Genomic DNA, 27,047 nt, shown 5'->3' with positions numbered 1-27,047 from the left:
AAATAAGAGAGGTCGTGTAAGCATCCTCACCTTGAGGGTGCCTCCTCATGCCTGGATGCAATATTGCAGAAGACTTCACCTATAGCCAATAGCTACTTCCTTGACACTGGAAAGGCCAGTCCAGCCAGCATCTTCTCCCAACTTTCCTCTTTGGGTTTCTTGTGGCTTGTCCCTCCGGCCATCTCACCTAGCAGTTCACTCCCCTTCCAGAGTAATTAAACTTAAAGTTCACAGACAATGTTGAAATGTGTAGTTCAGCATCTCTCGGGCCTGGGTGAAAACCCATGCTTCCTGGGCCAAGCAGAGATTCTCTTGAGCTGTATCTTCCCCAACATCTTTGCCCCACTGCTTCCATTTGCTAAGGACTCCAGCAATTACATCTGAGAATCTCCCTGCTCCTTTTAGGCCCTATCTCAGGGTTCCCCCAGAGAGGAACCTCCCCTGATTCCTGTGGATGACAGCTTGAGTTCCTCAGGCTCTTTCCCAGAAGGGAACTCCCCTTGTTCCTCTCTCAAGGATCTTCTTTCCTTTACTGAGATCCCAGCTCTATTTAAGTAGTGCTTTCCCTGCTCTACCACCAGAGCTAGGTTCAGTCTTTCTAATTAAGTCCCATTACACCCAGTTGGGGTCACAATTTAGCCCTTATGTTGCCAGCTCATCAGTGGGGCAGAGGGAGAACTACTAAGTCACAGGCAAGTCTTAGTCCAGCTGGCCTCGAAGGGCCAGCCAGCCTTTGACAGGTGATGATCTGTGGGCATCACAGCAGAAGTAGGTTATCATCTCACAGCTTGATATGTGAAATGAGCTAGTGGTGTCTTTATTCCTAGCAGGCAGGTGTCTCTCACCTAAAACATTTCAGACATGGACAAACGGGTGGATTACTCTGGACTTTCGTCCCAACTTGAATTGCAGTGGTAAACGAGAAGCACATGGATATAGTGTGAACTTGATAAGATTGAATTTGTTGCAAGGTCAGGCTCCTAGATATAAATCAAACTATAAACATCAAAAAGAATAACACACTTTAAAGCCTTATCACAGATTCAGCTGATTCCAAAAAATATTTTATAAGCTTTTCAAGATTTATTGCAGTATGTACCCAGATAAAGAGAATTTCAAACCAATTTTTTAAAAAAAATATTAATCCCTGAAAATATTGAAGATAACTTAGCATATTCACTATTTTTATTGAGGCTTAGAAAAAGCTTTTGAAAAGGCTTTCAAAAAGTACATATTTTTAATTTTTAATCCCCCTTGTACTTCCTGATTCTGGCTGCACATGGAAGTATCAGAAATAATAACCATACACTGTTCTCAAACTATTTCTGCCCCAACAAGAAACAGGGAGTATTAGAAATCCCACAAGAAAACTTGTTAGATTTCCATCTGCTCTTTATAACTTGAAGTTTGAATAGTTTGGCCTCAGGCCAGATAAAAATCTAAATCTTTGGGTGTTTGTTCATATTTTACCTCTGCGTCTTTGGAGGTTCCTCCTTAATAGTGCCTTGAAGGCAGTCTGTGAGGCCACAGATTTGAATGGGAATTGAAACAGGACTGTCCTCTCAAACCTGCTCTGGAAGGAACACAAGTCAGGGTATATTAATGGGACAGTGTGGGAAAGCCTGTATTGCTATTGATTCCATGGCATCTCTTCTGTGGAGGCTTTCAGTCTCTAGTGTTCTCAATCTGGACTCAGCTACAAGTGTTAATTTTAGTTGTTACAGAAGAGAATAGCAAGGACACATCTCTGTACTGTATTTAAGACAATAAGAGAAAAGAAAAGGTGAAATCCATTATAAATATAAGGTATTGATTGGACAACAGTGACCACAGGAGGAGCCCAAAGATCTTTCCCTTTTCTCCTGTTTGAATGTTGTTAAAGTCCTACATCACAGCAGTAAACCTTTCAACTAACTGTTGGCTCACGGTTAGCTGGGACTCCATTCTTGAGTAGGGGTAATGTTCCTTTCCTGAAAATTAGGTACCAATCTAGCTTCAGTATAGATAAGGGTATTTACAGGCAGGTCTAAGTTCTCCTGGGAAACTTGGTAGTTTTCTCACACAGTAGCCTGCATTAAGCTCTGGGCAGCCTTGTTTAGGCACTGCAATGGTTGTAAATTTTGGTTAGTCCCTAGTTAAGCTCATGACATGATACTTTGAACACTTAATGGAGAACAGGTCACTGACAGCTCCTGGCAGCTGTTATATGATGCAAATAATAGATTAAGTATATTATGGTATTTTAAAGTGTAGCTGTTTGAGCTGATAGGACTACACATCTAGCAGCTAAGAAAGCAAATAGAACAAGATCTATCATCTCCTAATGCTTTGTTCCTTGTCATGCTAATGGTGGCCCTTGCAATTTTTTTATTTCTATAACTTTAAGGTTGAAATGTTGGAGTATTTAGGTAGTCAAAGTTGTATTCAGGAACACAGCTCTGCTTAATATCTTTCAATTCCCTTAAGCCTCAATCCAGCAAAGCACTTAAACACATGGATAACTTTCACCAAGTGTGAGGTCTTTTACTCAATGGTACCATCTGTGTGTTTAAAGTTACATGTGGGCTTAAATGCTTTGCTGGGTCTACAGAACTAATTTTTTTTTTTTTGGTCCTGACAGTTGCTTAGAGCCTCTGGCATGCACAAACTTCTTCCCACTGACTTGCATATGTACATTTAAGGGATGTATCTGGCATTTAATTCCTGTCTTTGTGTAGTCAAATGCTTTATACTTTCATCTCCGCTCTAAACTAACGTTTTTGTTAGTGGGGTTTTTTCATTCTTTGTGTACCAAAATGTGAACATACCAGCTGCATAAACTACACTCTCTAAACAAGCTGATTTATATTGTGATGAGAGTGAATCCTTTTAAATCTAAACTTTTACTGCTTTAGGCTCTGATCTTGCAATCCAATTACAACACTGGACCTCAGTTGCTAACACTACTGTTATTCAACTGAAAGAATGACTTGTATGGTTTTTTACAAAATAAAATGAGGTGCTAATTATGTTAATATGAATAAATAAAATGTATCTCTTAGGGTTGAAACATTATTTATTATCTTTAATTTCTGTTCACAATTTTGTTTGTTAGGTCTGTGGATTTAAAGATCTAAAGGCGTTAGCCAATTGAATAGGTAAGAATCAAACTTTATCTAGCTTTAAGATTCACTGTTTTCATAAGTCATCCCTTTTCTACTATTTATATTATAGATCTAAATTATCTGATTTTGCTTCCAATTTTTATATTCTATTTGTTATTCATCTTATGCATTCTCTTTGTTAATATGGTATTTTATTGTTTTCTTTTTGGCATTTGTTTATTTCTTTCATATTGTGTTATTGCTTTTTCTTGTGTTTTCATTTCTAGTTATTTTCCATATTTTATTTATTAAATTTTCAGTAAAAAAAAAAGATTGTCAACAACATACCACTAATTTATTTTGGTCAGTATACAGAAACACAGCAGGCTCGTGTATTTTTAACTACTGGGAAGCAGGAAAAGGTATGAGCTAAAGAAATTACATGATAATCATTCAACACCAGGTTCCTAATGCTTGAACAAATTCTCTATATTAATATTTGCTCCTGCACACACACACACACACACACACACACACACACACACACACACCAAAATGCCCAAATATACACTTAAAAAAGATAAAAACCGAGCATAGTCTTTCTCAAAAAAAGAAAAGGAGTACTTGTGGCACCTTAGAGACTAACAAATTTATTTGAGCATCGGATGCATTCGGTGGAAAATACAGTGGGGAGATTTATATACAAACAGAGAGAATATGAAACAATGGGTTTTATCATACACACTGTAAGGAGAAAAGGAGTTCTTGTGGCACCTTAGAGACTAACAAATTTATTTGAGCATAAGGTTTCGTGAGCTACATCCGATGAAGTGAGCTGTAGCTCACGAAAGCTTATGCTCAAATAAATTTGTTGTTCTCTAAGGTGCCACAAGTACTCCTTTTCTTTTTTGCGAATAGAGACTAACACGGCTGCTACTCTGAAAACTGTAAGGAAAGTGATCACTTAAGATGAGCCATCACCAGCAGGAGGGGGTGGGGAGGAGGAAAACCTTTCATGGTGACCAGCAAGGTGGAACATTTCCAGCAGTTAACAAGAACGTCTCTGCCATGTACATTGGTCAAACTGGACAGTCTCTACGTAAAAGAATAAATGGACACAAATCAGACATCAATAATTATAATATTCAAAAACCAGTCGGAGAACACTTCAGTCTCTCCGGTCACTCGATTACAGACCTGAGAGTGGCTATCCATCAACAAAAAAACTTTAAAAACAGACTCCAGCGAGAGACTGCTGAATTGGAATTAATTTGCAAACTGGATACAATTAACTTAGGCTTGAATAGAGACTGGGAGTGGATGAGTCATTACACAAAGTAAAACTATTTCCCCAAGTTATTTCTCCCCCCCACCCCACCCCCCACTGTTCCTCAGATGTTCTTGTTAACTGCTGGAAATGGCCCACCTTGCTTGTCACCATGAAAGGTTTTCCTCCTTCCCCCCCCTCCTGCTGGTGGTGGCTCATCTTAAGTGATCACTCTCCTTACAGTGTGTATGATAAAACCCATTGTTTCATGTTCTCTCTGTGTGTATATAAATCTCCTCACTGTATTTTCCACCTAATACATCCGATGAAGTGAGTTGTAGCTCACGAAAGCTTATGCTCTAATAAATGTGTTAGTCTCTAAGGTGCCACAAGTCCTCCTTTTCTTTTTGCGAATACAGACTAACACGGCTGCTACTCTGAAACCTGTCATAGTCTTTCTGTGATCAAATGAATTTTATCAACGTAATTACTGTATAAGTGAAATGAAAACTGCTTCCTCTGATGTATTATAAAGCTGCAGTTAGACTATATTTATTGTTTCTGTAACAAAGCTTCATTAAAATGTACAGGGGTTCAAAGCCCAGAAGATAAATTACAGCTAATATCAATAGTTTACTTGACCACAATTTGGTAAATACATAAATCTTTTTCTCTTTTCCTTAGATATTCAGCTGTTTGCAACTGAAAAATAAGGACTAGGTAAGCAATGATGATAAATTATTCCATCCACTATCATATTCTATTTATAGTATTTTCATTCATTAGGGTTTTTAATTTGTTTTGCTTTTGTTGGTTTTCATGCTTGCTCGTATTTCTTTAGAAAAAAATTCATTACAGTTCAGATTTCTTTCTTGTCAATATTTTAATCCAATTACTTTTCTCAGTAAACAAGCATTCTTCCTATCTATTTGTAATGAACTACAACCAGAAGTGATTTTTGATTAGACAAGCTAATTTTGAAAGGACAGAAGGAACCAAGCAATAAACTGGATAAAAATAATTATGGAAGATACCTTGTTAGATGACAGATAGAACAGATTAAGAACATGTAGTAAATAGAGGAGATACTTAATGCTAAGATATATAAATAGGCTTTGTCTTATGTATTTATTATTTATAGATCAGTTATTTTTTAAAAAGCAGCTTACTTGAAACCATCTAGCTACCTACATAGCTACCCTTTATCAACATATGTTCTTATTACTGTTTCTCTCTTCTTCATCCTGTTTTAAATTAAGCCCTAGTCCTCTCTGCAGGATTGCGGTGTTAGGTTGTAAACTCTTTGAGATTGGAACTTTTTATTTTCCATTTCTACAGAATCCTCACTCTGAGGCTCTTATCTTGTTTATGGCCTCTAGGTCCTACCCAAACACAAAAATAATAATAATAAACAGTTTTGTTAGGAAATCTGCAAAATGGAAACAATTACGCAGCATGTTGTTCAGACAGTAAGAACCTAAATAAGCCCCCAGTTTGGCAAAACAATTAAGTATGTGCTTAACTTTAAGCATGTGAATACTCCCACTGAATTCAGTGAGATTGCTCTTCTGCATACAGTTAATCATGTGCTTAAGTGCCTTGCTGAATTGGGACATTAAGTATCATCGCCTCTTCAGTTTGATAGAATCCTCTTCAGTTGGAACCTAAGAGCCACTATCCTGTGAGTTGTATGTATTATTGTTATTGTTAATGGTTTGTCACCATGACACACATGACAAACTTGGGCATGCCGGGGTGAAAAGTGGAAGTTCTGAATTTATGGCTTAAAAATATCAAAAGGAAAATCTCCTTTAATTGGCAATTAAAGCTGGGTTTGGGACACTAACAAATACTCCAAAATAACATAAAATTCTTTCCCAGTGTCTGCTAATTCTGGATCTCCACAACAGCAATGCTGACAGGAGACAGCTGCTTTCCTCTTTTCCCTTGCTTCCTTGTCTGCTACGGAAGAAGTATCACACATCTTTAACCAGTTATGCAAGCTGCAGAACGCCCCCCCAACCCCCTCCTTCCCCCAAACCATGTCCTCCCTTCTTAATGACTGCATGAAAAAACAAGTATCTTAAGTTTTTAGTCTCTTGTGTTGCTTAGGTCACTGGAAGGTTTCAAGCTTTCCATTTGGAACTGGCTTGACTGTTTTTCAATTGCATGCTCTCCTCTCTTCTTCTTGCACCCCACCTCCTCCCATCTTTTCATATGCTGTGTATTTATACCTTCTTACTGTATGTTCCACTCCATGCATCTGATGAAGTGGGTTTTAGCACCCCAAAGCTTATGTCCAAATACATTTGTTAGTGACTAGCAAGATTCTGTATCTAATTGCAGTAAAAGGCTTGGTAATTTTTTTCATACAGTTTGTTTGGTTTTTTTTAGTTGAATCCTAAAGATCTGCATTGCAAGGGATAGGGCTTGATTCTCTTGTCTCAAATTGTATACTGAACTTATATAACTGATTTATCATCCTAATAGAAACAACCTGGTAATGCTGTGAATTTCAGCTAACTGCTTGGACCAAACAGGCAGCAATATCAATGTCTAGAGGGGAAAAAGAGTGCAGAAAAAAAGTTAAACAAAATTAAATGAACCTGCTTAGCCCTTGTTATAGGGGAGTTACAATAGCATGACACTAACCACAGTTGTTTATGCTTAAAGCCAAAAGGTAAGCAATTAGTGGTTGAGTCAGGCCAGCTCACATGCAGTTTATTTGCCTTGTGTTCAGGATCTCCCCTGTGTTTGGAGCAGGGAGGAATTTTACATAAGACCAGTACCATTGTCTGTTTTAATGTATTTCCTTTTGTTAAAGTTTTTGCAGGTTTTCTTTATTCTTTCTTAGAAAATCATATATAACTCTCCTTAGGTAATCTTGAAGATATTCTGCATTCAAACAGTAGAGAAATACTTTCTAAAACTATTAAGAGGTCAAAGTTTGATCTCATTCTCTAATGGTATATTATATCATCATATTTTATATCAAACAGCAACATTTACTGCTGTGAAAGACTCTGCAAGAACACTATGAAGTGAACAGTCACTGAAGAAGGCGGCAGCAGCAGCTGCAGGAGCAGCTTAAGCAGGAACTGCTGCACTGTGGAGGGATAACTAGGGCCACCCTTCTCCCCAGCACCCAGACACTCAGAATTGTGCAGGGGAGACCCTCTGGGGCACTAGGTCCTAATCAGCACCCCCCCCTTCTCTTCTTGCATTTCGCCTTTGGGAAAGAAATTACAGGGAGGAGCCAGCCAAAGATGGTAGGGGCAGCTGCAGAAGTAGCTTAAGAAGGGACCAATACACACTGATGTTGAAGTATTTGCTACAGTTTTGACTGGGCATCCTATTCCCTGTGCTGATGACTATTTGCTCCAACACCCTCCCATCTCCTCTTTCACAGTGTCTTCACCTCAGCCCCACCTGCCCTGCATTCCCTTCTCGTTCCTATCCTGGACAGTTCTCCCTATACTCCTCAATGTCCTCTCTCCTTTACTTTGTTGTTCTGTTTAGCATATCTCCTCCCAACTCAAACCCCACCTCCCCAACATAAATCATGGAACTAACGGGATGTTTTCTGTCATCCAATTGTTCATTTTTGTCTATTTACATTGCAAGCTTTCTAGGGCTGTGAATGTCTAGTACTCTGTGTTTGTATAGTGCCTAAACCAATGGGGCCCCAGTCTTAGCTGGTGCCCAGGCACTAATGAAGCAAATATGATTAACAGGAAAATGTGATTGATGAGTTGTATGTGCAGATATGCTACAATGTATAATAACTTCTCAGTATACTATACAGACCAGGGCTTCTCAACTAAAGAGATTGTCCAATGGTCCTCTCCCATTCAGAGTCACATGGACCACCTCCTCTTTTGTTTGTCATGTGTGGCCACTACAGCAAACGGTTACATAGAAAAGTGATACTGAGGTATTTTACACTGTTTCACTGATGAGCTCCCATCCTTGAGGATAATTCCTGTTCCCTCTCTTCTTATGTGCTATTAGGAGAAGGATGCGAACTGGCTCCTCCTCCATGTTTCCAGCTGAGTTTACAGGCACCCAGGCTCTTCTTTGCAACATCCCTAAGACCTCTGGTGAGACAAGGAGGTACAGTCAGTGCCATTTGACTCACCAGCTCTCTGGAGACTACCAACGAGAGCTAAACAGACCACAGTCTGAGAATCACTAGTAGAGGCTACACGTAAGGTTTGCTATTCAAACAGGTGCCTAATGTTAGGCCCTAAGGATGAGATTCCTCATTCCCACTTTGCAGTCCCTGTATGGCAGGTAAAAGGACTGAAGCTGCATAAAAGGTTACTAAAAGTCCCTGTTCCTCCTGGGAGTGGATTCCCCCCACCGCAGGCACTAAAGAGAAAGCTGAAGACCCTTTTGCAAGCCCCAGCATAGGGGACATGCTGGCCAAAGCACTGTGCAGATTCCAGGCAGGGCTGCAGGCCATATGGTAGCCCAGGGAGGCTGCTGTAACTTTGACAGGCCCCCAAGGCAGACCAAGGATATGTCCGTACTGCAATCACAGGGTTTGGCTGCAGATCAAGTAAACATACCAGAACTAGCTTTCATCTAGCTTTAGTCAAGTCCTGGAGCAGTGAATCTGTGGCAGCATGCGCTAGCCACCTGAGTAAAGTGCGTGGCTTTACTGCTCCAGGACCCAAACTGGCTAGATTAACACCACTTGGGCATATCGACAAGATGGGCAATCACACCCTGCAATTGAGGCCTGGACATACCCTAAGTCACAATGGGGGCTTCCCCAGCACTCAGAGCAGAAGCCTGACTTTTGAAAGGGCTGGGCACTGAGCAGCTCACATTGAAGTCAGTCTCTAACTCTCTCTGTGCTCCAGGGATTAGCAGCTGCTTAAAATCTAGTTGGAATTGAAGTTGGGTGGGGTCAGCAGGGCTATGTTACTTTATAGTTATTTCTAGAGCTACTGTTACCTTGGTATCTAAATCCAGTGTGAGAAAATCATCGGAATGATGGGACTTGAAGGTGTGATGGCCTGCAACCTGTCATGGTAGAACAATAATGAATACTGTCTGTATCAGTAAACTCTGCCCAACATGGGTCAGGTGGGGGGAAGACAGGAAGAAATATAAACCATATATTACCTTTGGCCCCTATTGTTTTTACAGCCAGTTATTTTACACAACTATCATGAGTAATTCAGGTGTCACCAACACATTGCTGTTAATGGGGAATATTCTTAATGCATCTTTTTCAAAACAATTACTTGAATCCTATGTGAATTATTTAGATTCGGTCTTTGAGGACCTGCCCCGTGGGACATTCTTCTTACTGCGTCCTGCATTCATGCTTTCACAAGACAGATGAGCACAGTCCCTCTGCTTCCGTCATAATGAAACCTCCGATTGATTTTTACATGACTTTCTCATATGAAAATCTGCACCCATGCCTTTCGTCAGGAATAAAAATATTCTTTTAAATGAGTGGCTTGTTCTATTAACAAAATACTAACTCATTCTACTGTGTTTGTTTCTCTCTTCCTGATTCCAATTCCTCACCCATCAGGCATCTACCAGCAGCAGCAAGCCAAGAGGACTCTTGATGGCCTTGCTGATTGCACAGGAACTAATCTTATTTTGTTCTAAATGATACATTCTTATAACTTAAACATGGACAAAACTGAGCTCTTTATCTTCTCTCCGAGCCATTTCCCTTCCCCCATTCTTCATGTGCTCTTTTAAAGGCAATACACCATTCTCCTTGTCACTCAGGGCCATAACCAAGGTTGATCTCTGCCTCTCCTCCCTCCCTTTCCCCATCCAACCAAGCCAGGTCTATATCCTTTCACTTCTTCCTGCACAGTACCTCTACGATCAGCCGCTTTTTGTGTTTTTGCAGCTGAAACTCCCATCCAGGCCCTAATCATCTCCGTTTCTGTAACCTACTTTTCTCTGTACTCCCTGACATCCACATCACCCCCCTCCAGTCCACACAAGCCGCCTCCATGAAGAGCATCTTTTTAGCTGTGTTTAGCTGTGGACACTTATATGTGTCCTCCTTTCATAGCAGTCAATTCATTTCCTGTTGCTCTCACCTTTTCTGTCTGCACTGCAAGCCAACACTATACTTATGGGGCAGCAAAGAGTGTCGCACACTGATCACTGTATATCTTGGAACATTATCTGTTGCAGGTTAGTGGCTTAGTCATTGAATTTAGTTCTGGTGAAAGGTGTCACATAGGATAAAGAAAGCAAGTTCTCCCTAAGTATATCCAGGATATTATGACATGAGCAGTAGCTATTGAAGATTCCACATATCCATCGCCACCTATGTGTCAACATCAAGACTGAAAGGATGTTCTGTTCCTTCTGTCTGTCATATCCACTCAAGTTGTAACAGGGACTATATTATGGGGAGGGACTATATTTTTGTTATGTGTTTTTACAGTGCCTAGCCCAATGGTTCCAGTTTCTAGATCACGTTGTAATTAATAATCATAAAGATCAAGGATGAATTCTCTAGAAGTGTGAGGGTATTTGAGTTTCCAGACTTATTTAATGAAAAGGCTCACTGCTGATGCTAATGCAAAGAAGCCTATAAATTGATAAAATGATGCTGCAGATAACCAAACCACCCAGAATGAGTAAGCAATACACAGTGTTTGGATTGTCATTGGACGATCTGGCATATGAAAAATGTGCACACCAATAAAATTTAGGCTCTTACCACTTCAGATGCTTAATTGCAATATTTCAGCTAGTGCCCTGCATTATATAGCTAAGCTGATTTATAATTTAGATGAAAATCAGGTTAATTTTTCTCACTTCTCATATATAGTTCTGAAGTTTAGTTAACGTTCTAAGTAGCATAATTTATTTTTGCTCTAATTTTCTCTATTCATGGAGGGAGAACTATGATCTAATGAAACTGACATTAAATTATCAAACAATATTGAACAACCTAATGAAAATCTTAAGCAAAAGTCACTGTAAATTAGTTATTTACTATACTGACAACACAAGCCTTTGTAAACCTGATATTGTTCTTATGTAAACTCATGAATGGAGACTTTCTCAAATAAATTACTTAATAACATCAGAGAGTCATTGGCTGTGTAAATATTTCCCGGGGCACACACTCAGTTTTCTGAATTTAAATGTTCAATAGAATTTCATATTTGTCACCTTTACTAACGAGTTTTTCCTTATGAAATCATTATTAGCATGAAAAGTTACATTTTGTATCTAACTTCTTGAATTAATGCTGTTTAAAGACCCTGAGGGTTAGAAAGTTCTTTTCCTGGAATGCATCATTTACATAATTTTCATAGCCCGAACACTTTCATTCTCTCAACTATGACTGCACATTGTCATTTTTTTTATGCTTCAAGGTAGCAGCTTTTATTTTTCCCCACACAAAACAATTAACAGAAAATAACAGGTAATAAACATACTTTATTTTTCAAAATTATATTAACAATGAAGGGCCATATTTCATGGCTCTGCGGCAGTACTGTCTGCTAAATAGTAAAACAGCCTATGATGCTCTTGTAAGTTTTACACTATGAAAATATTTGATTAGAAAGGGGAAACAATTGCATTAAATGAGATCAGGAAGCTTTCCATCGTTTTCGATGTGAGACATTTGCAAGCATGCAGCAGCATGGCCAGACTTTTAAATAGACTAGATGGTATTTCCTCAGACATTATATGGGCATAGTCGATCCCACTTAACGTGAATGGATTAGTTACCTGACAGATTTTGGTCTACCTGTCCTTGCTGATATAGCTTCCCTTTATGACTTCTCTGCTCCCTGAAACATAGTGGAACTTTCTGTCTCTCTCAGTCCACAAGTTTACTGTCTTAACCAAAAATGTTCCTGACTTTGACCCATTGCTGGTTATTATTTATTATTTGTATTACGGTCGCACCTAGAGGCCCCAGATCAGATGTGGTAGGCATCGTGCAAACACGTCATGAGACACGGCCCTTGTCCTGAAGAGTTTCCAATATGTTGGTGCTAGAGCTAGGATTAGAACCCAGGATTACCTGGTTTACAGTTCAGTGTCCTAAATATTAGACCCTACTGCCTAATTTAAGTGAATGTTATAGATATTTAGGGATAGTTCAGGGGCTGAAGAAGGCTTGTTTAGGTAATCTGTTTTGGGACAGACTGTTAAGACTCAATTATTAAGCACCCAGATAGGTGCATGAAAAATATACTACAGTTAACACACTTTTAGACGAGTGCATTGGAATAATTTAGCCTACCACTTCAAACCCGAGGAAAATTTTCCCCATCAGCTGCCTCCCCCTTGAGCCAAAGACAAGTTAAGAGAAAAAATGCAGTGCAATAGACATTGACTTTTAGAGTCAATCTGCTGTATCTCAGATTTCCCTCAGTTTTTTCAAGCTCCCACAAATATATGGTAGGCAGGACTATTTTGGACTGGAAGAAAAAAATTGTCTAAGTAGCCACAGAGTTTCTAGAAATTTCTAGATGGACATTGGTCACACCCAGTATGGCCGTTCTTATGTTTTTAGATGACTAGATGGATCAGTGGCTCTTCCCATCCTAATTTTTGACTGTACCCTATCCTTGGTATTGGTGTTGTTGGGCCATCCCTTTCAGGGCAGTGTCAAATGCGGAAAAGAGAAGCGCTTAATCAAAACAGAATTTACTGTTAAAAGTAAAATCCAAATTCTACAGATTCTATAAAGTATGAATTATTATCCAGCATAGATTGCTAGAAATGCCTTGTGGCTGGTTATAATAGGATTGGTAGGTTACTTGCATGTGCATGTCAAAAAGAGGGTTAGACATCCAAGTCTCGTCATCATCAATCTTTCCTCTTGCACTGGCTGAGTCTGATTACCCAGACGCTTGCAGAGCTGTAATGGCCACTCATGCCATCCAAATTAGCATGTGCCCTTTTAATTGTGTCCAAACACCATAGGTCCACATGTTTTTTTCTCCTGGAAAACTTCATAAAGAATGTTGTGTAAATAGTGAATGTCAATATCCAGATGGCAAAGGATTTTAAGTGATTTTAAGCCACTTGCTGCCTCCTAGGTCTTTATGCTTGTAAGTTGTGTGCTGAGATGCTAAATGAATCCAGATATTGATTTCTCTTGTGTTTTGCATGGTATCATCCAGTGATTTAGGGCCTAATCCACAGCTCACAGAAGTCAGTGAAAAGACTCCAATTCACTTCAGTGGGTTTTGGATCAGGCTGTAAGTGAGTCTCCATGCAGCATTACCCTTGCCTATTGAGGACTCTCAACCAAGGTTCTAGCTGAGCCCTGAAACATTCTACAAACATGTCATTTTTGCTTCCATTTTGCAATATGCCTTAGATTCCTGGTTCATTCCAGTGACACTGGCTCCAGGGTAGAGAAGGCATCCCCAAAACTCAAATGAAAACATGTAACTCAAGTTCTCTATGTATTAGCAGTGTTTGGCTAGTTTAAATATTTTTTTTAAAAAGACCTTGCATTGAATTTGGTACCACATTTAAACTTGGGGTGAGGTTGTTGCCCTTGAAAGCCAAGGACTACCATAGAGTCAGAAAAAAACAGGAGTAATAGCACAAGGACAATGGCATTTCCTGCTTAGAGTTCCATATTGTAATCAGTGTTTACCTGTTGTACGCTGAATAGTGCTTCGACATCCAAGGCTCCAAGCCTGTTCTGACACTGCTTATACTTTAGTCACTAAAATGTTGTTCATCCACAAAAACTGGTAGCCCAAGAGTACTCCCACATGCCTAACCTGGGATTCACTGCACCACACTTTTACCTTTCTTTTTTTCTTGTATTTATTTTACAAATTAAACTCTAAAAGACCTAGCGGGTTAAAAGTTCTTCAAACATGCAAATAGTTTTCATTATTGTACATCTCTCTCTTGCAATGTAAGAAATAAACAATACATCAAGGGGTACTTTGTTTCTCAATATAAAATTAAATTATAGTTTGGATGATAGACAGGGAAAAGCTAGGTGTCCAGTTTTATTTTCTGAGAAATATATGCTTAGTAATTCTGACTTGTCCACTCAGCATGCCATACAATAGCATGCCATACAACTCCACTGTTGCCTCTTGACACACACTTACCATTGTGACTTTTATTCTATGGGATTTGTTTTCTCCACTGGCTTTTGGAAAGAGAGTGGACTGAGTGGTTGGAAAATCTTTGAATTTATTATACTCACTGTATTTGTGGTGTTGTCAATGCATGATAAACACAGGCTTTTGTACTGTACTGGTGTTTAGATTGTGTGTTTCAATTTAGGTAATGGGTGCCCACTTTATAGAGTGGGATGATATACATCTTAATTAAAATGAGAAAAGATCAAGCTATTTAGTTTATTGAAGACAGAGGTTAAAAGATGACTTGATCATAGTCTACAAGTACCTACATAGGGAAGAATTTATGATAGTATAGACAGCTCTTTAATCTTACCCAAAAAAAGCACAATGAGATCCAGTAGTTGGAAGCTGAAGCTAGACAAATTCAGACTCGAAAATATGGCACAAGTTTTTAACAGTGAGAGTAATTAACCATTAGAATAGCTGCCTAGGAATGTGATACATTCTACATTCTTTGCCATCTCTAAGTAAGACTGGACGTCTTTCTAAAAGATATGCTGGCGCGCAAGCAGAAGTTATGGACCTGGTGCACAGCTTATTGGGCAAGGTTATTTGGCCTGTGTAATGCAGGAGATCATACTAAATTATCACAAAGGTCTCTTCTGGTCTTAAAATATATGAATCTACAAATGCATTCTATAATTCTTTGATTAGCCAAATTAATTATAAGTTGCTAGCACCACTTCGTGCATCAAAGTAGGGTTATATCAGTCACTGTAATACACACAGGTTTCAGAGTAGCAGCCGTGTTAGTCTGTATTCACAAAAAGAAAAGGAGTATTTGTGACACCTTAGAGACTAACAAATTTATTTGAGCATAAGCTTTCGTGAGCTACAGCTCGCTTCATCGGATGCATTCAGTGGAAAATACAGTGAGGAGATTTATATACACACACAGAGAACATGAAACAATGGGTTTTATCATACACACTGTAAGGAGAGTGATCACTTAAGATGAGCTAGTACCAGCAGGAAGGGGGGGGGCGAAGGAGGAAAACCTTTTGTGGTGATAATCAAAGTGGGCCATTTCCAGCAGTTAACAAGAATGTCTGAGGAACAGTGAGGGGGTGAGATGGGGGGGAGAAATAACATGGGGAAATAGTTTTACTTTGTGTAATGACCCATCCACTCCCAGTCTCTATTCAAGCCTAAGTTAATTGTATCCAGTTTACAAATTAATTCCAATTCAGCAGTCTCTCGTTGGAGTCTATTTTTGAAGTTTTTTTGTTGAAGGATAGCCACCCTCAGGTCTGTAACTGAGTGACCGGAGAGATTGAAGTGTTCTCCGACTGGTTTTTGAATGTTATAATTCTTGACGTCTGATTTGTGTCCATTTATTCTTTTACGTAGAGACTGTCCAGTTTGACCAATGTACATGGCAGAGGGGCATTGCTGGCACATGATGGCATATATCACATTGGTAGATGCGCAGGTGAACGAGCCTCTGATAGTGTGGCTGATGTGATTAGGCCCTATGATGGTGTCCCCTGAATAGATATGTGGACAGAGTTGGCAACGGGCTTTGTTGCAAGAATAGGTTCCTGGGTTAGTGGTTCTGTTGTGTGGTGTGTGATTGCTGGTGAGTATTTGCTTCAGGTTGGGGGGCTGTCTGTAAGCAAGGACTGGCCTGTCTCCCAAGATCTGTGAGAGTGATGGGTCGTCCTTCAGGATAGGTTGTAGATCCTTGATGATGATTCTGTTTTTTTCTTTGTTGGGCCTGTCCTGTAGTAGGTGACTTCTGGGTACTCTTCTGGCTCTGTCAATCTGTTTCTTCACTTCAGCAGGTGGGTATTGTAGTTGTAAAAATGCATGATAGAGATCTTGTAGGTGTTTGTCTCTGTCTGAGGGGTTGGAGCAAATGCGGTTATATCGTAGAGCTTGGCTGTAAACAATGGATCGTGTGGTGTGATCTGGATGAAAGCTAGGGGCATGTAGGTGGGAATAGGTCAGTAGGTTTCCGGTATAGGGTTGTGTTTATGTGACCTTCGCTTATTAGCACCATAGTGTCCCGGAAGTGGATCTCTTGTGTGGATTGGTCCAAGTTTTTTGTTGAAGGATAGCCACCCTCAGATCTATAATCACTCTCACAGATCTTGGGAGACAGGCCAGTCCTTGCTTACAGACAGCCCCCCAACCTGAAGCAAATACTCACCAGCAACCACACAACAGAACCACTAACCCAGGAACCTATCCTTGCAACAAAGCCCGTTGCCAACTCTGTCCACATATCTATTCAGGGGACACCATGATAGGGCCTAATCATATCAGCCACACTATCAGAGGCTTGTTCACCTGTGCATATACCAATATAATATATGCCATCATGTGCCAGCAATGCCTCTCTGCCATGAATATTGGTCAATCTGGACAGTCTCTACGTAAAAGAATAAATGGACACAAATCAGACGTCAAGAATTACAACATTCAAAAACCAGTCGGAGAACACTTCAATCTCTCCGGTCACTCGTTTACAGACCTGAGAGTGGCTATCCTTCAACAAAAAAACTTCAAGACCAGACTCCAGCGAAAGACTGCTGAATTGGGATTAATTTGCAAACTAGATACAATTAACTTAGGCTTGAATAGAGACTGGGAGTGGATGGGTCATTACACAAAGTAAAACTATTTCCCCATGTTATTTCTCTCCCCCACTCCACCCCCCACTGTTCCTCAGACATTCTTGTTAACTGCTGGAAATGGCACTCCTTGATTATCACCACAAAAGGTTTTCCTCCCTCCCCCCGCCGTTCCTGCTGGTACTAGCTCATTTTAAGTGATCACTCTCCTTACAGTGTGTATGATAAAACCCATTGTTTCATGTTCTCTGTGTGTGTATATAAATCTCCTCACTGTATTTTCCTCTGAATGCATCCGATGAAGTGAGCTGTAGCTCATGAAAGCTTATGCTCAAATAAATTTGTTAGTCTCTAAGGTGCCACAAGTACCCCTTTTCTTTTTGTAATACACACAATGCTTATTTACCCAGTGCATACAGTAGAGTGAATATATCTTGCATGTTTCACAAAGGATATTTTTAAACAGAAATCACAGAACACTTATCCTAACTATACTTATAATATGGTGACAAGAGCATGTTGTTTGTGCATCCCCGTAAATGTCTATGGTGCTTGCTGATATATAAAACACAGTAAGGAGATTTTCAAGGTACAAATGACAGTTGGGCACTTAACGCCATTCACAGTCACTGGGAGTGAGGTGCCTACCTGCCATTTATGACTTTGAAAATGTCTCCCCATGCTGCCTTGTAAAGCTACAGTCACAAAGGTCAAGATATAGGTTATGATGGAACAGTAGAGAGGCAAAGAGAAAGGAGGAGTAGGGTATCATCAATAAGATCTGCTTTGGTTATTAGAGCATGCTTTTTGAAAGTTAGCAGTGGTTAGAAGGTTTCAAAGAAGAAATGTATTTTTAAATAGGGATTTGGAATAGGAGAGGGTGGAGATCTCTGGCAGATTGGGTCAGAAATGGGGCTCCAGGCATAGGGGACTGTATGGAAAAAGTCATAGAATCGAGAGAGAAAGAAACAGAGGGATTAAAGGATGAAATCAATCAATCAATCAATAAAAAAGACTAAATCCCTTATTATTCATTGGCTCTTACTAGAAAGGATTTAGGCACAGCCAAAAAGGGATTAGGACAGACAATCCTGCCTTCATGCAGATAGTTTCAATCTCAAATTCCCATAACTTTTCATTATTGGAAGAGTTCCAGATCAATTCTTAGTTTAAACGGATTTGTTCCTTTTCACACTGATGCCACACACTGCGGCACATTCTGTCTACTTCCTTGTTGTAAAATAGATGGATTTATGTGGGTGGGTGAGAGGAGCCTCGGGGCCCTCTATACTGAGTGGCATCCATTCCAACGCAACAGCACTGGAGAGTTTTACTATTAGGAAGACACTGCATCTGACTAGTGTCATTAATGTCAACTCTAGTGTAACCATGAGGTTCCTAACTATTTACGCCTCCGAAGTGTGTTAGTTGGGGTGAATTTGTATAATTGTATGATTCTGTGAATCGGGTTATGCTGAGCAGTTGGTTCCAAATCAATTACTCAAAATGCTGATGTAGAGTCAAAACTCACCACCGTCCCAGGATTTGATTTTATTAAGGCAATCTAACAAACTCTAATCCTAAACTTCTTCCCAGGATGGGATGTTCCTAGAGTTAATCTCTTTGGAGTTCTAATCCGCACACTCTAGACAGGCCAATCCCACATCTTCTCATCCAGGCTGGGGTTACACTGTTACACTTGCCACAGTGAGTTAGCATCTCCCAGCAAAGTTCAAACACCTGCTAACAGGTCAGGTCAATTGAAGAATCCAGCCACCTACAGTTAATGTTACATAGTTCATAAATGGTGGACATCTATACAATTTGACTATTTGCATAAGACATTTTAAGAGGAAATCTGATGGGAAGTCTGTTCATGTGAGATTGTAGCCCTATCCAAAACGTAACCAGAAAATGGGCCTCTTCTAATTCTAGATCTAATGACTAACCCAACCCATGCAGTCCAATCCAAGGATTCTAAGCCAACTCCTCCAGGAATTTTGAAAGTGTTTGGATTTGATTTTCTGGTTTCAGCCCACTTCTGGCTATGGTTATTGTAAGAAGACATGAGCTACCAATCTGAGTCATATGAATATGTAATTGAGCTTGAAATATCAGCCCTGTAGTGAGTGAGGTAGTTAATTCTGCCAGTAAATGTTGAGCAATGCTAACTGCTAAACCGAAATTTAACAATTAGTTTAGAAAATTTAAAGATTAATTTGTAATGGGAGATGAGAAGCAGGGTGCATCTTGTGATAATCATTCTTTTTGAAATGCCTACAGCAGGTTAGGAAAAGAATGCTACAATACAGTGGGAGTATGAGTTTCCAATAGAGAAATCTGACCAAGAATTGAATGCATGCCTAATTATCTTCAACCAAATTTAACACATGTACCTACTGAATTAGACTGAGCTATTGCTACAAAACACAGTTTCTAACAAATTGCAAATGGACTGAATCTTTTGCTTTCCACATTTGCCAATATTAATGAACTGATATTCACTTAATTACTTATTTATTTATAACAGCAGTTGACATTGTCATAGCATAATAGTTGGGTGGCTATGAGTCCTATCTATTTCCAGTCTGTTTAAAGAGGAGTGTCTGCACGTTCCATTCCCTGGTGTTGAGATTAAAAAGAGATGGCAATACCTTTAGCCAAGCTGCATAACTTCAACAGTGGAAATCAAGACATTTTGAGCTACAAAGTTCTTAGAAGATGATAAAACATTGGCCAATATTTTCAAACCTGCATGTTTAAAGTTAGGCACCTAAATTAGAGCTGGGCTTTTTCCCTAAAAAAAGTAAAAAAAGAAAAAATTGAATATTTTGTTTCAGAAATGCTACCATGGTGCCTCTGGGAGTTGTAGTTTGAGTTCCCTCCTCCTCCCATTCTCTTCTCTAGGTTAGGCTTCTGGTCAGCTTACATCTTCCGTGATGCAACTGCCTCCCCTCACATTTTGTCCAAAAAAAAAAATTCCATTGGAAAACAATTTCAACAGAAATTGTTCATACTGTCCTGACCTAAAACCATAGCTAAGTCTTGAGACACCACCTGGTCTTTCAGAGAGTGGGTGGTCAATGCTTTCTCAAAATCAGATGTTTTCAAGGTGGATACACAAAATGGAAGTTCCCAAAATCACAAGTCATTTGTGAAAATGTAGGTGTAAATATCGATTTAGCTGCCTAGCTTTAGACAACCAACTATGAAAAATTCTGGCCTTTGACTGGTTTTAAGGTAAGAAAGAGAAAGCTATGTCTCAGGAGAGTTGTAAATTTGCGAGAAATACAAACAAGTTGAAAATTGTGACTGCTCAAATCTAATAATACAGAAAATGTACTCATCAGGCTTTCAGGTTTTTTTCATTTGTGTCATACCTTCTTCTGTTTCCCATCTCCCTTCATGATATGAAAATCAGTGGTCATTTACCTTGGGTATTCTGATTTTTGTCAGTTCTATAGCAATGTAATTATAGAGACACTGCAGTTTGCTCATCTGCAGAATCCATAGTTGAGTACAGGATAAAGCTTGGTTTATGTAACTTTGTAATCCTGGAAATAGTTACCCTTTTTGAAGGGCTAGATCCTCAGCTGGTGTAAACTGGCATAGTTCCATTAAAGTCAATTGGGAAATGCAAATATGTGATAGTGGAGGATCTGGCTCGAAAGGCTTAGCGTAGGCAAACTTCATGTTCTGATACCCTGCCCATCTTTGTGGATTCTGACTTAATGAGTGTTCCATGACTGCAGAATAGATCAGAATCAAGATCTGCCAGACAGAGCTGAGAGCAGGATTTTGCCCATGGATTAGCAGCACAAATCCAATCGACCAAGAAAATACCATAGAAGGAGAGAATGTTCATATATTTCAACTGCCCTTTAAGCAGTGTAGTATAGTCATAGTGTACTCACTGCACTGCACCAGTATGAGGGAAAACAGTTATTGAAAAGAATTTTAATATATGAAGCAGAGCCACATCATTCTGAAATGCTTTGAAAGGACCTTCCCTCCTGATGCATCATCCTTTGTATTCTCTTGGCTTGTAAAAATGCCTTGATTTTCTTTTGCACTGACTCCTCAGAAAGTATCATTTTCTAGCATTATAAACAGAGTATTCAGGGTGCCCCATTCTGTATTGACCTAGGTGTGAAAGGATGGTTCATTATTATAGAGAGTCAGTACTGTATATCTTCTCGTCCATTTTTCCTTTGTTTCCATGATGTATTCTGTATGCAGTCCAGTGGTCCTCCTGGGGATTGCAGCCACAGAATTATGGAATGCTCAAGCAACACTAATAACAACCACGTTTGAGCCTTCTAGGCAGTACTCTGTACTGAAATGTACATTATATGGCCACAGTTGCAATGATCAGAAATGGTTTTGAAATTTAAGGATGCACTAAATGAATCAAACATTTTGTTATAATGACTAAATCTAATGTGTAATGACTCATCTAGGTCAACAGATTTTCTCCTCTATATTACAGATTTGCATTCTAACCTCCTTTCTTAAAAGAGAGAGAGAGAGAGATCAAATTGTGAGTCTATCATAGGCACAGAAGGGGTTGAATATGTGATAGATGTTTCAATGGAAGCCTGTGTATGATTGCTCTGATAACCACAGAGCCAAACTGAATACAATAGATTTCTTTACACTTGTGTTGTAACATCAGCAACACCTTTCTAGTTCTCTTAACCCAAAATGAAACAAATGAAATGATCCTAAAAGCAAGATATGTTATATTTTACCTTGTAATCAGGAAAAATGAACAAGATTATATTTCTATTCATTTCCACAAATAACTTCAAGTTCTAAATATGGATTTTAGTGCTCTCTTCATAAAGTACTAAATGTGCAATAAATTAGTAAGTTACTGTTGTCCATAAAATCAAATTGTAAATATAATGCATCTCAGTCAATGTAAATTAACTTGCTTAGGGTTTACACAGTAAGATAAACCTGTCGATTATGACAAGTATTTCTGTCTCTTTCTTACTGTACATGAATTTCAGAATGTGTTTTAACTCGAGTTTGTGAAAAGGAGATTAAGACTGAGCTTTCCAAGGGGTCTAGTCTATGGAATTTAGGAACCCTTAAGATCACAAAAACAAAACAAACTGATGGGCATGGAAGTTTTTAGCAGCTAGAGTTTGGATGGGCTGTAGCAAAGCAATATGGGTGTCAAGGAACCTAGAGAGCAAAATACTGAAGTCAAGATGTGAGATGATTGAGGCTTAGACAAGAGGTTTATCTGTTGGGCTTTAGAGGATGGGATAGAATAATATCCAAGATCTGTCTATGACCTGGACAAGTGGGAAGGAGGAGACAAAGGACTTTTTCATATGGAAACTTAGTGTGTGGCACAGCAGAGTGTGATTGTGCAGTGCTCCAGCCTGACGCACACCAAGTCGTTATGTGCAGTATGTCCTACTGAAGTACGTCAAAGCGCACATTAAATGCACAGTAGCATGATCAACACTGCCAGTCAGAATACAGCAGGTTACAGTACTGTAGATTTAAACCCCAGCTTGCTGTGCACTAAATGACTGTGTAGACAAGCCCTAATGTGACTGCCAGCTTATGAGCCACAGCCATAAACAATTCTTACATTTTAAAAAAACCTGAAATAGTAGGGAAAAAAGTTTCACTTCCTGTATTATTTATCCTTCAAACACTAATGTAATAGTGAAAAAATATATGAATAAAATTGGACAACAGTCTTACCAAATAATGTGCATTCTGTCCAACACAGGCCTAACGCCGATCATTGTTATTTGTAAAGCTAGTCATTGGGCTTATCATCTGAGGCACTATACATGTAATAGAGAATTTCAGCTTATTTTTTTAAGCGGCTAGCCCTTTTTCTTGCAATGATAGACTTGAAAAATGGAAATCGATGTAACCCAAAGTGAAATCAATCACTAGGTTGAAGGGAACAAGTAGCTGGTTTCTACTTCTGTATTAGGAAAGTAGGAGGAAAATGTATATAATGCACACACACTTTCTGTGAACCATTTAAGTTTGGGTTGTCTTCCAAAGAACCATCTCACTAGCCCAGTCCAAACATTTAGGTCAACCCCATGTATGATGGTGTGATAATAATAGATGGGAATCTGTTATGTCTGTAGACCAGAGGGGCTACAAAAAACTTGTTTTGCAGGCCTACTCAAATATGCTAAGGTTGGCTGTTGTTAATAAGCACTAAAGGTGGGATGCTTAATAGCATTCTGTTTTTGCCTAGCTCTCCTTCCATTGAAGTCAGTGGGATTTCCATTGACTTCAGCAGGAGCAGAATTTGCCCAATACTGAGTGCTTTTTAACATTCCACCCACAGAGCATTATAGCAAGGGAAGAAAAAGTCCCATGCTTTTCCCTACCTTACATTTATATTACAATTATTTTAGATTTTGAATTAAATATATAACTGGGAAGCCATCGATTTTGCAGTAGTTTTAGTCCTGGAGCATAGAACTAGTCATCATAAGTTCTGGCCTGGAACTGGAAAAAAAGGTAAACTATATCCCTTTTATATTAATATCCCATATTAATGTCATATTAAACAAAACCTTACTTGTATTATTAAAAGCATACTCATTTTTTAAATCTAAGTTTCTTTTCACCATTGATTCTGTATTAATTTTTCATTTTATGTTGCTTGGACAATAAAGTTTAACTGGTCAGTATCATTTCCTGGTTCTTATGCAATAGCATAAGGCTCTTGCTTGTGTTTCTAGCCCTGCCAGGGAATGTTTAATTCTCCCAAGACACTGTTTATGACCACTCTTATTTGCATCAAACATTTCTGTTCCTATTCTATGTTGTAAACCTCAAAACTTAAATTTGGAACACATGCTTGCAAACAGTGTCTCTTTAATAATACATCTGTGTTGCTAATCAATGCGAGTGCAATGCATTATATAATGAAGTGGATAAATCCAGAATTTCTAACAGGTGAGGATAAATCATGTTTGCCTGTGAATAACAGTTTTTATCAGTGACTCAGTGGGATCATAATGTATTCTTTCAATCTGCTCCAAAGGTAGTAGCAGGAAAGCTATTTTATAGATTTCTTGGTAATCTGAGCTGATGTTATACCTGTTACAGGACATTTCCAATAAAATAGAAACACAGCAGGATAAAAAAGATACAAATGGTGTTTTTATACCAGTCAATAAAAGCATGACTCTGTAGTAACAGAAAATTTGTTCATGAATTGTGAAGTATCAGCAGCTTGGTTGGTAAGATATTAAAATAATTCATGTCCGACCTCTGTAACTGTTCTTACCATTATGTTAGCATGTGCCTTTAATTTGCTGTCTTATTTTCATTGTCAACTAGGAAAAAAACAAATCAAGTACATAGAGACACTGTATAATCAAAATAGCATATTGGAATGATTTCTTAAACTACTTTATAAGTCATTAGTTTTGACAAGGGAGGAAAAGTCCAGCGCATTTATACATACCAATTTACCTCTCATGATTGTGTTTCATACTACGGAAATGATCTAGTAATGACACAACTTTGTCTTTTCCTATAGCCTAAGGCTATTTAACAAAGCTAAAGCACATTTGTTTTTAACCTCCTAAGAAATCATAGACCGCGATTGTGCAATCTGAGACCTGTGGGCAGCCACTTGTCCGATTCAGAAACTGCACTGATTTCAGTGGGACTTCATGAATGAACCTGTCTGGATCACGTGGCAGGATTTGAGGCTGTAATTTGTACATCACAGCTAACCAAGCCAAGTCAGGTGAGCCAGATTCTGATCTCAGTTACCCCAGTGTAAATCTGGAGTAATAAAAGACTTCATTGATGTTACATTGGTTCATAATTTGGCCCATGGATAAATCTCTCTCGTGAAGCTCTTTAGGTTAATTTTAAATCATATGCTGACAATTAAAAACAAAATCCAAGAAAGAACAACATAGGAATTGTCATACTGCATCAGAACTGTGCTTCCCCTAGATGCTGGAGATGATTGAGATATAGGTGATTTTGTTTTCAATTTTGACCAATTCTGTTAGTTTTCAATATAGCAGAAGTACAGTCTTCTGCCCTTCCCCTCCAAATTTCGCATGTTCCTCACATATGCAGGTAAGTTGCTATGCTATTTGTTTTGTCAAATGTAAGAAAGTAATTTTTTTTCCTTGACGGGTTTTTTTTTGTTTTATACAAACGTGGTGTAATTAAAAGACATATTCTACTAAGCACATTCAAAACCATAAGGGATTTTTCTTTCTACCTTCCATGCAAAAAAAATATATGAGTAGTATCAATTTTACATTTCTGATCTCTTTTCCTCTCTCATATATAAATCTTGCCCAAAGAAAACAGGAGTTGCATTATCTCTTAAAGATAAAAATGTTTCTAATGTGGATAGTCCACATTTCCTCAATAATATTCTTGGTGGAAATGTTAATAAATAATTAACTAAATGCCCTATTTTGCAGACTCCTAGTTCATGATGATGCATCTTTCTTACATATTTCATTACATTTCAATCTTTATTAGAAAGGGTTAGTGGAAAAATTTAGGTTCTCTTGCATAGGTTTATTTAATACTGAGTTATGTAATAAACAGGAAGACTTGTTACATTTTTGTCTGTTTATCATCTTCTGGTGCAGCTGTTCATAATTTTACAGTGGTTCACAAGTGCAGGAAAAGCAGCTAAATTTCCATGATGCTATCCGTGGCAGGCATGCTGGCTGCCGCTGCATTAGCTGAAGCACTTGTCAAAATGATTTCAGGGCAGTTTACTGTTAATGGGGAAAAAAGTCAAGAAGATTTGAGAAGATTACACTTAATATTTGAACAACAATGTCCATCTGAGCCATTGTCAGACAGCTCTAGTAAGACTGCTTATGCAGGCTCTCCTAGTCCAAGTTATCCAGAGCTTTCAACACTGAATAAATCCCAGTAATACGGGAGGTTGTGGATATTTGCTGTCACTAGCCAGGGAGGTCATCTCCAAGGTCTGCTGAATTATTGTAGCTTTTAATGTTTTGTTCTTTTAATTTCACTTCAATGGCCCATTGGTCAGTGGGAAGGAAGAATACCTTGTGCTAAATGGACTCTCCTGCCTCTGACTGGATGTTGCTTCCTGGTTTGGTTTTGTTTTTCATTATTGTCCCATAGGTTATCTTGCACAATGGAGTGAACTTGGGTAAAAGTTTCAAAAAAGTCCAAGTGATTTAGGAGCCTTACGTTCCATTTTCAAAAGTGACTTGGGCACAGAGAGTCTAAATAGAAAAATGAGATTTAGACTCTCTATGCCCAAGTCACTTTTGAAAATGGGACTTAAGGCTCCTAAATTGCTTAAGAACTTCTGAACACGTTACCCTTGGTGCCCAGGTCTGAAAATTGACTTTTAACCAGTGTTAGGATATTTAGATTTTTGTTTAAAATTTCTCTTTATTTTATGCTTAACATAATATTTTAACATTTAATAAGTTTGCTAGAACTCCTACCACCTGTCTGCGAGCCCCATAATTTCAATCTAACCCTTTTCTTTTTTTCAGCGTATGTTTGGCAATTATTCTTAAAATCCTGGATGGTAAGTTACAGGCTCTGTCACTACAGTCAGTTACAAAAAGACGCAATAATTCCATTGGAGACCTAGCTTTATATTAAAAAAAATAATAACCGTGACCTTTCAATACTTTTACTAGAGTAATGGCAATGCAGAAAATGCAACCTACGTGGAGTGGGACTGCCATGGCAGGCCAGAGTTGTTGCACACCAGTTATAGGAGGGAGAGTTTTTGTCAGAATCAGTGTTTGCTGAAGACTGATAGAGATATAGTTAGAATTCTGTATGAGTCAAACTTTTGGAATTAGTCATGAGACTGGTTAGGACACTGACTTTAGATATGTAAAACTCACGTTCAGGTAAAAGGGGACTTGAACCTGGGTCCCTCACATCCCAGCTGAGTGCCCTAACCATTTAGATATGGCCTATTCTAAAGTTGCTGTCTCTC

General features: G+C 38.8%; 1 protein-coding gene across 1 annotated transcript in view; it reads left to right on the top strand.

Moving 5' to 3' along the window:
- Window positions 1-5,049: 5,049 nt before the first annotated feature.
- The window catches only part of CELF2 (CUGBP Elav-like family member 2), a 549,658-nt gene continuing 527,660 nt past the window's right edge, over window positions 5,050-27,047 (top strand). Inside the window, exon 1 of the mRNA XM_043498695.1 lies at window positions 5,050-5,070. The gene's annotated coding sequence lies outside the window, so the exon portion shown is untranslated. The remainder of the gene's footprint in view (window positions 5,071-27,047) is intronic.

The sequence above is a fragment of the Dermochelys coriacea genome, chromosome 1 (genome assembly GCF_009764565.3).
Source record: "Dermochelys coriacea isolate rDerCor1 chromosome 1, rDerCor1.pri.v4, whole genome shotgun sequence".
Taxonomy (NCBI): Eukaryota; Metazoa; Chordata; order Testudines; family Dermochelyidae; genus Dermochelys; species Dermochelys coriacea.
Note: the sequence above shows the minus strand (reverse complement) of the source record. Positions and strands in the feature narration are given on the sequence as shown.